This window comes from Chiloscyllium plagiosum, chromosome 25, assembly GCF_004010195.1.
Source record: "Chiloscyllium plagiosum isolate BGI_BamShark_2017 chromosome 25, ASM401019v2, whole genome shotgun sequence".
In the NCBI taxonomy this organism is placed as follows: domain Eukaryota; kingdom Metazoa; phylum Chordata; class Chondrichthyes; order Orectolobiformes; family Hemiscylliidae; genus Chiloscyllium; species Chiloscyllium plagiosum.
In genome coordinates, this window is record NC_057734.1 from 5,075,307 (window position 1) to 5,090,690 (window position 15,384).

Below are 15,384 nucleotides of genomic sequence, written 5' to 3' on the forward strand. Positions count from 1 at the left end.
GTCAAAGACAGAGCATGCTTCAATCTTGACATTAATTGCAGCATCCAAACCCAGTAAAGTCAGTATCCTAGTTTACCCAAATCCCAATCCTGCAAACTGAAAACAAGCTTGCTTATTTATTGAGATTAGCCACCCAATCAGAATCACTGCCAACCCAAGCTTTCATGTAAACAACTAATCGCACTTCCACATTCATGCTTAGCTTGTTTTTGTTTCAAAGGAAACAGCAGTTCAAACAATAGTATTTAATTCCTACACAATCACACTTCCTGTTGGAACCCAGCTACTGACACTCCTACACTGATCATAAACAGTCGCTACGTTTTACACAGGATAAAACACAAGCAGCTCAGTTCAACCACAAAGAAGGCAATCACTGGAGTGAAATCTAGAAGGGTGGTAGAAGATTTTACTGGAAACAACATTCATAGTATCACTGCAATCAAAAATGGACTCAAATGGAAGAGAAAATAAACAGAAACAACTGTTTGGATCATTCGAAGCTGAGGAGCACAAGAAATGGAGGAGGAAATTAACCCAATATTGCAATGATTACTTGTATTTACATAAAGCCTTTAACAGTAAAGTATGCTCAAGTGCTTCAGGGGTTGCATTGTTTAACTAACTTGGATCCTAAAAGTTGCAACAGAGGTAGCGGACATATTGGTTGTAATTTTCCAAACCGCCTTGGATTCTGGAGTAGTTCTCGAGGTTTGGAAAATTGCCATGAGACATCCATATTCAAAAAGGGAGGGAAGCAAAAGGTTGGTAACTATAGGTCAATTAGCCTAACATCTTAGAAAATTGCTGGAACCTAATATTAAAGGGAACAGTGGCACATTTAGAAAATCACAACCTAATCCAAACAGAGTCAGCACGTTCCATGAAAGGGATATGATGTCTGACTATTTTAAGAGTTTTTTGAGGAGGTTCATAGTTCCTTGAAAGGGGAGTCACAGGTAGATAGGATAGTGAAGGTGGAATTTGGTATGCTTTCAGTTATTGGTCAATGCATTGACTACAGGAGTTGGCAGATCATGTTGCGGCTGTACAGGTCGTCGGTTAGGTCACTATTGGAATACTGCGTGCAGTCATGGTCTCCCTGCTATAGGATGGATGTTGTGAAGCTTAAAGGCTCAGAAAAGATTTACAACAATGTTGCCAGGAGAGTTTGAGCTATAGGGAGAGGCTGAACAGACTGGGGCTATTTTCCCTGAAGTGTTAGAGGCTGAGGGGGTGACCTTATAGAGGTTTATAAAATGATGAGAGGCATGTATAGGGTAAACAGACAAGGATGTTTTCCCCAGGATGGCCGAGTCCAAAATTAGAGGGCATAAGTTTAAGGTGAAAGGGAAAGATTTAAAAAGGGACCTCAGGGGCAGCTTTTTCACACAGAGGGTGGTGCGTGTATGGAATGAGCTGCCTGAGGAAGTGGTGGAGGCTGGTACAATTGCAACATTTAAAAGACATCCAGATAGGTATATGGATGGGAAGGGTTGAGAATCATATGGGCCAAACACTGGCAAATGGGACTAGATTTATTTGGGATCTCTGGTCAGCATGGACAAGTTGGACTGAAGGGTCTGTTTCTGTGCTGTATATTTATCTGACTATTCATAATTAAATTATTATTATTTGTGAGCTGGTACAAGTGGAGGTAAGCATTCTTAACTCTCCCTTAAGTACTTTGTCACTTTTGATTATTCATTTGACTTCAATTGGTATAGACTGAAAATAAGAAGCAAAGTAACATACAAAATCAGAAAGCATGTTAACTCTTTTCATCCACTGACAAGATACCTCCCATGAACCTGTCAGACACAAAAAAGGGTTTGAAAGATGAGAGGTTCACAGCAAAGAAAACAGGTCCAGTGAAAACAATGAGAACAAAAAGCAAGGAAGGTCAACTCCAGCTGCAACAATGGATGGGTGGAACACTGCCTACAGTTATCTTGTAAGAGAACGGAGTCAACAAAGAAGATCCAGAGACCACAGACAGCCTCCTTGTCTTGGCACAACAAGTTGTCACATCTTAAATGCAGGCACTCCTGCAGCATCTGCACAAACATCTTTGTCTCTTCAAGAAAGAAGAGCAAAGCAAAGATTGTGATCCCTGTCCTGAACTAGGAAAACTGCAGAGGTGGCAACAGCTATTGCAGTATCGCCCTGGGGACAAAGAGTTTTCCCATTTTGTCTTTGAGCTACTGCAGATCTCAGATCCAAAGTTAATGCATCTACCCTGAAACCCAATGTGATTTCAGATCTGGAAGAGAGTGACATTTAATTTGATGTTTCCAGTATGGTAACGGCAAAAGCAAAATGCAAAGATCGAAAGAGACCACTATATATTGCCAATCTCATCATGACATTTTACCATTTGAGCAGTGACAGTCTTTAAGCTGCAGGAGAAAATTAGCCACCCTTCAAAGCCATTCAATATGATCAGTTGCCATGATGGGCTAGAGTCAGCTATAATGGACAAAAATGGAATGTTCTGAAATCTGCAATGAGGTCAACAGGTTGACGTCCCATTACTGACATTGGGATCTAAGACCAATGTGCATCAGGTAATCATCAGAGAATTGTTCCGTGCTAACGAAGCCGCACTCTGATTCCTTACAGATAAAGGCCTACAGTACAAAGTGGACAAACTCACACCTGTCAAGAGTTTGGTCTGATCCTCAGCATTAGGAAAACAAATATCAAGGTTCAACACTGTACCACATATCCATCTTCTAATATCGTCAGTCGGGCACTGGAGATTGTTGATATCTTCACATTATCAGGTTCCACAAATATCAGCGGTCTGACAATTGATGATGATATCAACATGCACAATGCAACAGCGCTAACTGTTACATCTAAATGGGGAGAGAACACAGACAAGTACATAAACTTGACAGAGAACACAAAATTGCTAACCTTCCAAGCCTGGACCCTCAGCATACGGGTCAGACATGGATTAAGAGCTTTAAGATTTTTATGAGACATGATTTCCCAAGCACAAAGCCATGGTGACTATCCCTAATCAGTCCTTGAGTTTCCAAATGCATGCAAATCCCGTCCTTCAGAATCCCTTTCAAGTTAACCCACCACAGACGCAAGGCTCACTGGTTTATATTCCCTGGCTTTTCCTTACAGCCTTTTTTCAATAATGGCATCACTTTAGTCAACCTCCTGATTTCCAGCATGTCACCCATGGCAGTTGATGATACAAATATCTCAGCAAGGGACCTAGCAACCTCTTCCCTACCTTCCCACAAATTTCTGGGAAACACCTGATCAGGTCTTGGGGATTAATTTACCATTATGCATTTTAAGACATTCAGCACTTCCTCTTCTGTAAGATGAACTCTTTTCAAAACATCATTATTTATTTTGCCAAGCTCCCTAGCTTCCATGTCCTCCACAATCTTACAGGTGACCTTTCCTCCATAATGCATTTATTAGAAAAGTATGTCCGCTTCACAAAGAGATGAAACAAAGTTCCTACTGTTTAAGTTTGTACAAAGGAACGATTGTATTTCAAATCTGACATGGCACAACTTTTGAAACATCCATTTTACAACTACCGTATCAGCAAAAACCTGCAGATAAACATTAGTTCTCCTGCCAAACAGGGCAAAACCTTCTTGATTTTACTGCAGCAGGAATCAGTCAGATTTTTACTGTTGCAAATAGTAAAAGTCTGTTGACGAGTCTAGTAACGGTTTTCTTAAACTCTAACTGCACTAAGGAGTCAGAGAAACATCATGCTGAAAAGTCTGCTTCTCACATGACAAAAGTCTTAGCCAGAATCTAAGAACATGATGGGGGGGTACTAAGTTTCAAAAAGCTTTTCAAAAGCAAAACATACAAGATCCACAACAGATTGACCAACAGTACAGGAGTATGCTAAACACAAAAACCTCTTTGCATTAGTTACTTTACATATTTGCATTTGGAAAGTTCAGCAATGCACGAGTAATTCAAGATATCAAACACAATGAAAGACGAGGGCTTCAACTTATTGTCAGCCAATTGCTCCAAAAGCAAAGAAATGATTGGGTGCCAGTCAAACCACATTTGCCTGCCATTGATCCAGTGACCATTGCTAAACATCTGAAGCAAGAGACAGATTTTCAAGTGTCCTACAGGGAAGGCGGTGTTACAAATACAAATGAGCTCTAATTAAACCATTACAACCGTTTCTCTCAAGTTGGGTTAAGATTGTAGCCCTTGAAACATATTCAAGCACAATCCTAGAGTTCATACAGAATCCATTTTAATAGCTTTGAGGTATTAAAAGGTTGAGATGTATTCTCACCTGAAGTGAAGAATTGAAAAAATTGGAAAAATTAGGACTGTTCTCCTTGGAATGATTATGACATGACATAACAGGAGGTTAAAATGAGTGCTTTTGTTGAGACAAACATTACTGCCTCTGGACATGAATTCAAAACCACTGATAAAAACTTGGGACGGCATAAGAATCCTCATTCAAATTTTCTAGGATCTGAAACAGCAATGAATGCCAATTCCATGAATCATTTCACAAGGTTTGGAACTTAAGGATGAGGGGCTCAGAGTGATGGACTAAAATCTGGTATGCAAAGCAAAGCTTGACTCCTCTTTCAAAGACCCAGTATATAAATAGCATGAGCACTTTTGTGGCACAGTGGTCGTATACCCACCTCTGAGCCTTGAGGTCTGCATTCAAGTCATATCTGCCCCAGAGGCATGAGAAACCATCAATGCACAGATTGATTCCAAAATATCTATAAACGACAACCCAAATTATTGCTTTCCTTGCTGCAAGTTTCTACGACTATGACAAGTGAAACAATTCAATAATTAAGTTCTGAATAAATACTACACCTTCAATCTGTTTAAATTGAAAACTGACTTTTGAAGAAACGTCAAAAAATCCTTTTCAGTATAATTATCATTCAACCGATGCAGATCAAAACTGTTGCATGTCTAAAAATATTTAAAGTGTTACTGCCTTTGTCAACCTCAAAATGCTACCTGTTACATTCTTTGAAGATGCTTACAGCTGTCAAAATCTTTTTGAACTTGAAAATATTACTAAGTGCACCACCATATTGCATTTCAGGAAGTCAAAGAGTAATTTGACTCTTTAAAAATCACTTATTTAAAAAAAAGAGTATCACAAACTGAACCCTAAAATGGGTCCTACTGGCTGGAAACATCCAATTTAGTTGCAAGTCAAAGCAATTCCACTCACTCAACGCCATGTGAAACTGTAATTAATATGAAAGCAGCTGCGGACTATAATAAAAAAATTCCACTGTCGATTGGCAGATTTTTACATTATTTTCCAATATTAATAGTTAAATCCTTCCCAGTTGGAAATTAGTTAAGAGGTAAACAAGTACAACTCTATTGTCCGATAAATGAATGATACATGAGTTTCAACTTGGAATTCTGCATTGTGGTTTCTGATCTGTACTTGGTAATCTGGAAAGTTGCTGACTGGTCAAATGGTTTAGAATGTTGGGAACTTAGCCTATCAGCAATCTATCATCTCATATTTTGGCAGAGAGTTAAAAAAACTGGAATTCCTCTTCATTATCCTCAATTTATCCCACTTAACTGTGGCAAACTGTGTGCGCAGAAATAGTAAAGTTTTAGGTTCAAAGTGCAAGGTTAACAAAGACTTGAACAAAACAAATTTGCACAGTTAAAATATCAGAAGTGAACAAGGATGACTTTCAACCTCACTTCTACAAGATGAGTCGTCATCCATTTTAGCAGAGCTATGGACCAGTTAAGAAATAAGTCCTCATTGTTGGGGGGGGGAGGGGGGGGGGGCGCGGTGGCGGTGGGGAAGAAAAAGAAAGACACAGGCAGATTCAATTGAATTCAGCTAGGCTATGTGTGCTTTTACGAACACCACACAGCTAGTTTAAAAATCAGCCTTCTCAATGTGCCATAATATTTAATAAATTTAAACAATTTATTAAGGACTATGGTTCCAGGACAATAAAAATAATAATTTTCAAAAGTGAACTGTAGGTTTCAAGGCTTCTGTTAATATTCCAGTGGATGTAGAGTATGTTGCTTGTAACTGTTTAACATTCCACACATCACTCAGGTTGAAGCACTGCTGTTTTGCTGCATGGTCTAGAGATGATGAACCACCTGAGGGGTTTATGAGCTCAGCAGTAACAAAGACACTGAATGATATCTCAAACAGGTATTTTGAAATAATTACAACAACATTTAAAAGCAGAAAATAAGAAATGAACAAGCAGCCAATCGCTTCACAATCTGAAAGAATCAATCCTGGACTCTATTCCACTTTTTATAATCCCTTAAAGGAAATGCCTACTTAAATATCAATACATAAGCAAACATCTGCAGATACTGGACATCCAAAAGAAATCCCAAAAAATGTTAAGACACTCAACAGGTCAGAAAGTATTTACCCTGTTCTTTCAGAAAGGTTACCAGCCTGAAATATTAACTGTCATCTAATAAATGCTACCTGAGTAGATAAGCATTTTCAGCATTTGCAAATTTTATACCAGCTTAAATGAATTGAATGATTTACTGTCACCTGTATTTTACAGAGAATGATAACAGTTAAAAAAGTGAAAAGCTTTAACTGTTGCCATAATCTGGCACCATTTTGAATAGTTTAAGAATAAAAAGAATATAAAGACATAAGCGAAAGAGAGCCCAATTTCATTCTGCCACCTCTACCTTCAGCCAGCTCACCAACGACACCTGCACTACTGCCTGTGCCAAACACACCAATGTAGGAGCTGCCAATCTTCAGGTGCCATCTCTTCGCTGCTGGGCCCTCCTCGCTGATGTCACTGGGTCCCGTGCTGAACCTACACTCTCCCCAAAACCAGGAGTCCGTGGTTCTGCTGCCACGAGTCCCTGCTCTGGGCATACTATGGCTGCCGCTGCTGCCTCACCAATGTTGTAGTCCCTGCTCTGGGTCTACTGCAACCAGAGTCACTGGCTCTGCTGCGAGGCCACACTGCCACCTCACCAATAGTCCCATTCCGGCTGTCTTCCTCTGAGATGTTGCCTTCTTTGACAGGAAAAGACAACAAAAGAAAGAAAGGAGAAAAGAATAAGCAAGAAAGGACTGGTCTGGTGTAGACAAGCTGAAGAGCCAGAATGCTGCCTACCTTGCTGGCAGTCAAGAGGTAATAAAACAATTTTGAATATTCTCTTAATGCAAACACGAAATGTTGCTCATTACCAACGATTCATCTTTTTCTCTCAATCTAAATGAACAATAAAAGACAGTGATTTTGATCTTGGGCTCCACCTAGAACCGTGTGGAGAAGATGAGCCATTCCAGTCAGAAAGAGCGAGAGACAGAGAGAGATGGGCCCAAAACAATACTTTCAAACCAAGTCCCTTAACAACACTTTCCCCTGGAATTAGTACTCCCAAGATGTGTATTTGCTATTCAACAGATTAGACAGCTAACTTACATGCCTGTTTAGACAAAACGGTCAGTGGAGTTTTCCAAAGACATGGCTGTTTTAAAATGAAATATAAGCACACAATAATGTCAGAGGCTCAGCATAGAACCATCTTATCTGAAGTCATTCAGTTGTCACATTGCAAATTGTATCACTATTGTGCAGTCAGAAGTGAAGCTAAATGATTCCAATATGCTTCACAAGAGCATGAAAAACTGAACTGTGTCATTTAGCCACTTAAGGTAATGTTAGGCCAGAGTTTGGTTGAAAGGGGGATGGGGTGGGAGGGAGATTTTAAAGGAGGACTTTTAGGAAGAAGTTGAGGTAGAAAAGCAGAGGCACATAGAGCTTGGAGCTTAGCAACTGAAGACATAGTTGGTTACCAATCACGTAACAGTTAAAATTGGTGATGCATTAGAAACCAGAATTAAAGCAGCACAAATACTTTGGGAGGAATATTGGTTGGAAGAGTTTTCTTTTTATATGCATGAATGGAATATGCTTGCCCATCTTTAATTGCCCCTGAACTAAGCAGCTTGATGGGTGTTTTGAGGGGAACGTTCATGGTCAACCACAGTCTGGAGTCACAAACAGGTCAGACTTATTGGACGATAGATTGCCTTCTCTAAAGGAATTTAACCATTGCAAGTGTCTACTGACACCCCCAAAATACTCAGCATGTATGCTCAAAATGTGCATGTGCAGTACCGCTGTCTGTTCAATCAAGCGGATTGTGCTTATTTGGGTGTCACGTAGTTTTAAAACAGGCTGAGCATTTCACAAGCTGCATACACAAAACTTTCTCCATACACAATGAACTTTTTGGGATTGTCACAAAACATAGCCTTGATCAACCAGAAAAGTGGATAATTCCCCAGGACCTGATCAGGTGTATCTGGAACTCTGTGGGAAGCTAGGAAAGTGATTGCTGGGCCTCTTACTGAGATATTTGTATCATCGATAGTCATAGGTGAGGTGCCGGAAGACTGGAGGCTGGCTAACGTGATAACACTGTTTAAGAAAGATGGTAAGAACAAGCCAGGGAACTATAGACCAGTGAGCCTGACGTGGTGGTAAGCAGGTTGTTGGAGGGAGTACTGAGGGACAGGATGTACATGTATTTGGAAAGGCAAGGACTGATTCGGGGTAGGGTCTAGATTAGAGTGGTGCTGGAAAAGCACAGCAGGTCAGGCAGCATCCAAGGAGCAGGAAAATCAATGTTTTGGGCAAAAGCCCTTCATCAAAGTCAACATGGTGTGTGGGAAATCATGTCTCACAAACTTGATTGAGTTTTTTGAAGAACTAACAAAGAGGATTGATGAGGGCAGAGCGGTAGATGTGATCTACATGGACTTCAGTCAGGCGTTCGACAAGGTTACCTATAGGACACTGGTTAGCAAGGTTAGATCTCACGGAATACAGGGAGAACTAGTCATTTGGATACAGAACTGGCTCAAAGGTAGAAGACAGAGAATGGTGGTGGAGGGTTGTTTTTCAAACTGGAGGCCTGTGACCAGTGGAGTGCCACAAGAATCGGTGCTGGGTCTTCTACTTTTTGCCATTCATATCAATTATTTGGATGTGAGCCTAAGAGGTACAGTTAGCAAGTTTGCAGATGACACCAAAATTGGAGGTGTAGTGGATAGTGAAGAAAGTTAACTTCATGCACATCTTTGGACTGTGGGAGGAAACCGGAGCACCCGGAGGAAACCCACGCACACACGGGGAAGAACGTGCAAACTCCACACAGTCAGTCGCCTGAGGCGGGAATTGAACCCGGGTCTCTGGTGCTGTGAGGCAGCAGTGCTAACCGCTGTGCCACCGTGCCACAGATGGAGTTTAATTCAGATAAATGTGAGGTGCTACATTTTGGGAAAGCAATTCTTAGCAGCTGAACAAAGAGACCTTGAAGTGTGAGTTCATTGCTTCTTGAAAGTGGAGTCGCAGGTAAATAGGAGAGTGAAGAGAGTGTTTGGTATGCTTTCCTTTATTGGTCAGAGTATTGAGTACAGGAGTTGGGAGGTCATGTTGCAGCTGTAGCAGACGTTGGTTAGGCCACTGTTGGGAATATTGCATGCAATTCTGGTCTCCTTCCGATAGGAAGGATGTTGTGAAACTTGAAAGGGTTCAGAAAAGATTTACAAGGATGTTGCCAGAGTTGGAGGATTTGAACTGGAGGGAGAGCTTGAATAGGCTAGGGCTGTTTTCCCTGGAGCATCGGAGGCTGAGGGGTGACCTTATAGAGGTTTATAAAATCATGAGGGCATGGATAGGATAAATAGACAAAGTCTTTTCCCTGGGGTCACGGAGTCCAGAACTAGAGAGCTTAGTTTTAGGGTGAGAGAGAAAGGATATAAAAGAGACCTAAGGGGCAACTTTTTCACAGAGGGTGGTGCGTGTATGGAACGAGCTGCCAGAGGAAGTGGTAGAGGCCAGTACAATTGCAACATTTAAATGGCATCTGGATGTGTATATGAATAGGAAGGGCTTGGAGGGATATGGGCCAGGTGCTGGCAGGTGGGACTAGTTTGGGTGGGATATCTGGTCGGCATGGACAGGTTGACCCAAAGGGTCTGTTTCCGTGCTGTTCATCTCTATGACTATGTGTTTATTTTCCTCTCAGAACAATTGACAGTGGTAGCAAGCCAGCTTTTATTCCAGATTTTTATTAAATTCAAAATCCACCATTAGCTGCACTGGGAATTGAACAGATTCCCAGAACATTAGCCCAGAACTCCAGATGACTGATGCAGTGACAGTACCACTCTGCCACTGCCTCTCTCTTACAGAGAGATGGAGAAACAAGGCCAGAAAGGAATTTGAATAAAAGTTTTTTTTTAAGGACAAGACAATGAGTAGACACAGATATAATTGTTCAGGGATCAGGTGTAGCAGGTCTTGGATTTTAGGCTTCTAAAATAACCATCAGAAAATCTTCAGGCTAACAATAGTTGGTTCATTTAACAATTTCATAGACCAGCATTTAAACCTCCCTTGTCCGTTGAATTGGACTTTGCCACCATTCTGAAAACGATAGCTTACAAGCTGTACTTCCCAGAAAATCCCAGTTAGTATCCATGACTGCTATTCCAATCTCTCTTTTGCCAAGTAATCTTAATTATACTCCCCTTATTTTGCAATTGAGATATTTAATCCCTTAAAATGTTTAAAAATCCTTCCCCCCTTTAATTCACTATGTTGACTTTTAGCAAAACACATTATCTGCTGAGCTTTAATAGATTAAATCATTGTTGGGAGAAAATTGAAAATTGTCTAAAGCACATTCCAAGTGGTTTATTCTGCTTTCAAGAAATAGAGAAAAAAAAGTACTGTCAACATAGTAAGATTTCTGCAAACTCACCCTGGCAGGCCAACATTTTAACGTAAATTGCTCCAGGCAGGAGGAAATTAAGAGCAAGTAATGCTTCGAGCAATGCTGGAGGGCAGATGGCACATTGGTATACAAGCATCCTGTGCCAGAGAAATACAACAGTAGCTTACAGACTGAATTCTCTGCAGGCTAAGCTCTTCAATGTCATGATCTCGTGGAGAAGAATTGCCAAGCAAAAAGAGGGAATTGGCAGCTAGTCACCTGGTTTACTGTTGCACCATCTGTCACTATTTCCTAAATGGAATTGTCAAAGGAGTGGAGAAAATCAAAATTTCAGTTGTTAGCCAGAGTTACATTGAAATGGAAGTGAACAAGAACACAAGTATCAACATTTTCTTGTTGTCTCAAAGATGTACCAGAGACTCCGACATTGACAGCACACAAAGAGGGCATTTGACCTATCATGTCCACAGCAGTTAAAAGGATCTGACAACAATGACCCCATTTTCCAGTTTTTGACCCATAGTCCTGGAGACTATTGCAACCATCTAAATACAGCTTAAACATAACAAGAGTTTCTGAGCGAACCATCCTTTCAGGAAGTGACTTCCAGATTCCTACCACCAGCCCAGTGAAAAATGTTTTCTTTAAATCTCATCTCAGTCTATCCCTTCCCTTAAATCTATGCTCCCTGGTTATTGACTCCTCTATTAATAGAAAAATAACCCACTTCCATCCACCCTATTAATGCGCTCAATTATATGCATCTCCACCTTTGCTACTCCCAGGAAAGCAACACTGGCCTTCCAATCCTTCCTCATGGCTCAGCTTCTTCTTTCTCGGCAGCATCATGGTAATTATCTTCAGCACTTCGAGTTCTGCCATTCATTGTGAGAAATCCTGTCCTGTTAGCTGTCCCAAGTCCATGACTTCATTTTTCCAGGTTGAATTACATTTGCTAATGCTGTGCCAACTAAGCATCCCATTGATAATTTCCTGCAGTTTACATTTATTCTCCTCGCTGTTTACAACTGTACCAAACGTTGGGTTCTTATTTCTTGACCAGTCTGCCACAATGGATCTTTCCAAAGTCTCGTTCAAGTTCATGCAGACTATTACAAACACATTACTTGCTTCAGCACTCCTGGTTACCTCCTCAAAAAAAAAAATGGTCAAACACTCAGCTTCCCTTAACAAACCCTTGCTACCCTGGATTCAAGAGTGTGATGCTGGAAAAGCACAGCCGCTAAGGCAGCATCTAAGGAGCAGGAGAGTCGACGTTTTGAGTGCAAGCTCTTCATCAGGAATGTGGGGAGGCCAAAGAGGGCTGAGAGATAAGTGGGAGGGGTTGGGGCTGGGGGCCAATGTAGCTGTGAATGTGATAGGTAGATGAAGGTGGGACGTGATGGTCAGAGTGGAGGGTGGAGCAGAGGGGTGGGAAAGAAGATGGACAGGTAGAACAGTTCAAGGGGGCAATGCAGAGTTGGAGGGTTGGATCTGGGATAAGGTTGGGGAAGGGAAATGAGGAAACTGACAAAATCAGCATTGATCTCATATAATTGGAGGGTCCCAAGGTGGAAGAGGAGGAGTTCTTCCTCCAGGCCTCAAATGGCTAGAGTTTGGGGGTGGTGGCAATCCAAAACTTGCAGAGTGGGAGGGGGAGTTGAAATGTTCGGCCACAGTGCGGTGGGGTTGTTTAGTGCATGTGTTCCAGAGATGTTCTCTGGGATGTTCCGCAAGTTGGTGCCCAGTTTCCCCAATCTAGAGGAGACCACATCAGTAGCAACAGACACAATAGTTGATGTGTGTGGTAAATTTCTGTCGGATGTGGAAGGATCCTTTGGGGCCATGGATGGAGGTGAGGGTGGAGATCTGGATACACCCTTCGCTTTCACCTATCACCATCACCCCCCACCTTCATCTACCTATCACATTTCCAGCTACCTTCCCTCTAGCCCCTGCTCCTCCCATTTATCTCTCAGCCCTCCTGAGCCACCCCCACATTCCTGATGAAGGGCTTAAGCTTGAAACGTCAACTCTCCTGCTCCTCGGATGCTGCCTGACCGGCTGTGCTTTTCCAGCACCACATTTTTTGACTCTGATCTCCAGCATCTGCAGTGCTCACTTTCTCCTATTCCTGATTCTCCAAATGCAGATATATTCTATTTGTACTGATTGTTGTGAATAACTTTATCACCAAACAGACTGGTCTGTAAATTTCCTGGTATATCTTCCTCCTTTTTAAAAAAATAATTGGGCAAAGTTAACAGTCCTCTGACATCTCACCTGTAACCAGACAGGATTTTAAAATTACTGCCAAAGCCCTCAATAGCTCTGCTTGTGCCTTCAACAGTGTGGCACCCATCTCATCCAGGCCTGTATATTTATTCACTTATAAGCTGCTATACCCACTTATATCTGCTCTGTCTCTGCTACTTTCTTCTACTATTTCATAGTCTTTCACCCTGATGCGCTTTTCCATGTCAAGATGAGGGCTGCAAGTCTCCAGGTCCACTCAAATTCCCTACACTTTTCCAGTTATTCTCCTTTTCTCTTTACTGATTTAGAAAATCTCTGAGTTTTCCTTCATTCCACCCGCTAACACTTTCTCATGCAATCAATTTCTTTTTTCAATTAAAGCCTCCCTCCTCTCAGGGCTCTGCCACAATTAGCCCTCTGGTTTATGGCAGAAACCTTTTTTTTCTTAATCCTAACCTTTCTGTCACATTACATGTAGTGTTCTCTGGTTTTGGGCCCACTCCGTCCTATTTTCTCCTTGAATGCCTCTCACTGCTCCGACCGCTTTATTTTCAAGGTGCTGCTTCGGCTAAATCATCTCTTACCATAAAAGAGAATTCTTTCCCCAGTTTAGAGTTTATACTCCCGCCACATCCTTACCTTATTCCGGGACTACCGAGTTAGATACTATTCTTCAAAAATGCTCCACTAATATGCCTTTCATGGCCAGACTCGCATCCAAATATTGCCCTCCTCTTCAAATGAGCTAAAAAAAGGTTTTGCTAAAATTTACAAATTTTATTTCCTCCCTAATTTACACTAAAACTTTCTCACTTAATATTTGGGTTGTCAAAATTCCTTTTATTACTATTATTAGGTTACATTTTTCTGAAATTTGATTACATATTTGATCCTCTATCTCATCTGGACTGTTTAGGGACCTTTAATAAATACCCAGCAGGATATCTTCCCCTTTGTGTTTTACTTTGACCTCTATGGCCTCATTTGATTATTCTTCCAGGATGCTGTTCCTCCTTACTGCTATAAATGATGTCTTGATTTAGTATCTACGTAATGATTGCATCTGACTACCAAGGATACTGAGCTGCCAATCCTGTTTTCAGAGAACTCTTGTTCATATTTATGATACTGTATTCCCATATGCCTATTTGTGCCCTCAGCTCATCTCCCATGCCTCAGGCTCGTGGCATTAAAATACATTTCATTTAGATGTACGAAACTCACTTCATTTTCATCAAGCCTATGCTCCATCTACTTTGCAGACTCATTTACGAACATTTCAACTAACTATTCCACTTCCCCTGTGAACTGCATGTCAGGATTCAAATCACTACCAATCTAGTTTAAATTCACAACAACAGCATTTGTATGAGGTCAGTCGACCCTTCCTATTCAAGTGGGATCCATCTCCAACTTGAATAGGTCCTATCACCCTCAGAAATAGCCCTAATGCCTCAAGAATCTGAAGCCATCCCTCAGGTCCCAGTTCAAGCCACACGTTCATCTCCTCTTTTCCCTCTATTCTTGCATTTACCTCTTCATAGTATTCCAGCTGCAGATCACTACCACTTCGTATTGTTTTGCAAGACCTCCTTATTCCCTCTGAAATAAAGAGCAATGGTCCATTTTGCTTACCCTATTACCTTGGATGCTAGCTGTGAGAGACTCATGCATGATATCCCCTCAAATGCCTGTGCTACAGTTTTCTGCAGTTTCCCCCCCCCCCCATTTAGATAAAACTCAGCTCTTCTATTCTTCCTGCCAAAGCATATAATCTCTATTTTGAAACATTATATTCCACCTGCCAAGTTTTTTGCTTGATCACTTCACCTGTTTACATGGCTCTGTAGGCTCCTTGTGTCTTGCCTCCCTCCAGGGGTGCATGGTAGCCAGCTCAGATTTAAAAATTACACTGTAACTCAATTTGACAGCTGGACCAAAGACACAAGGCAATTGGACAGTTAAACAGTTAAGAGCAGGATGGAACACAGGAAAGAGGTTTTAGCAAATTAACTGCAGATGAAGCAAAATAACACTTAATATTAGATAACTTTGAACATCTATTCATTTATTAACAGATTAAACATTTGCATTGGCGTAAGTATAGACAATTCTAATCTTAGGGCAGCACGGTGACTCAGTGGTTAGCACTGCTGCCTCACAATGCCAGGGACCTTGGTTCGATTCCAGCCTCAGATGACTGTCTATGTAGGGTTTGCACATTCTCCCCATGTCTACGTGGGTTTCCTCCTGGTGTAGTGGACAGCAAAGAGGGTTACCTCAGATTACAACAGCATCTCGACCAGATGGGCCAATGGGCTGAGAAGTGGCAGATGGAGTTTA

At 41.4% G+C, this 15,384-nt stretch overlaps 1 protein-coding gene across 15 annotated transcripts in view; it reads right to left on the minus strand.

Annotated features, from left to right (window-relative positions):
- The window catches only part of arvcfb (ARVCF delta catenin family member b), a 315,865-nt gene that overhangs the window by 118,085 nt on the left and 182,396 nt on the right, over nucleotides 1-15,384 (minus strand). The gene's annotated exons all lie outside the window — the stretch shown is intronic.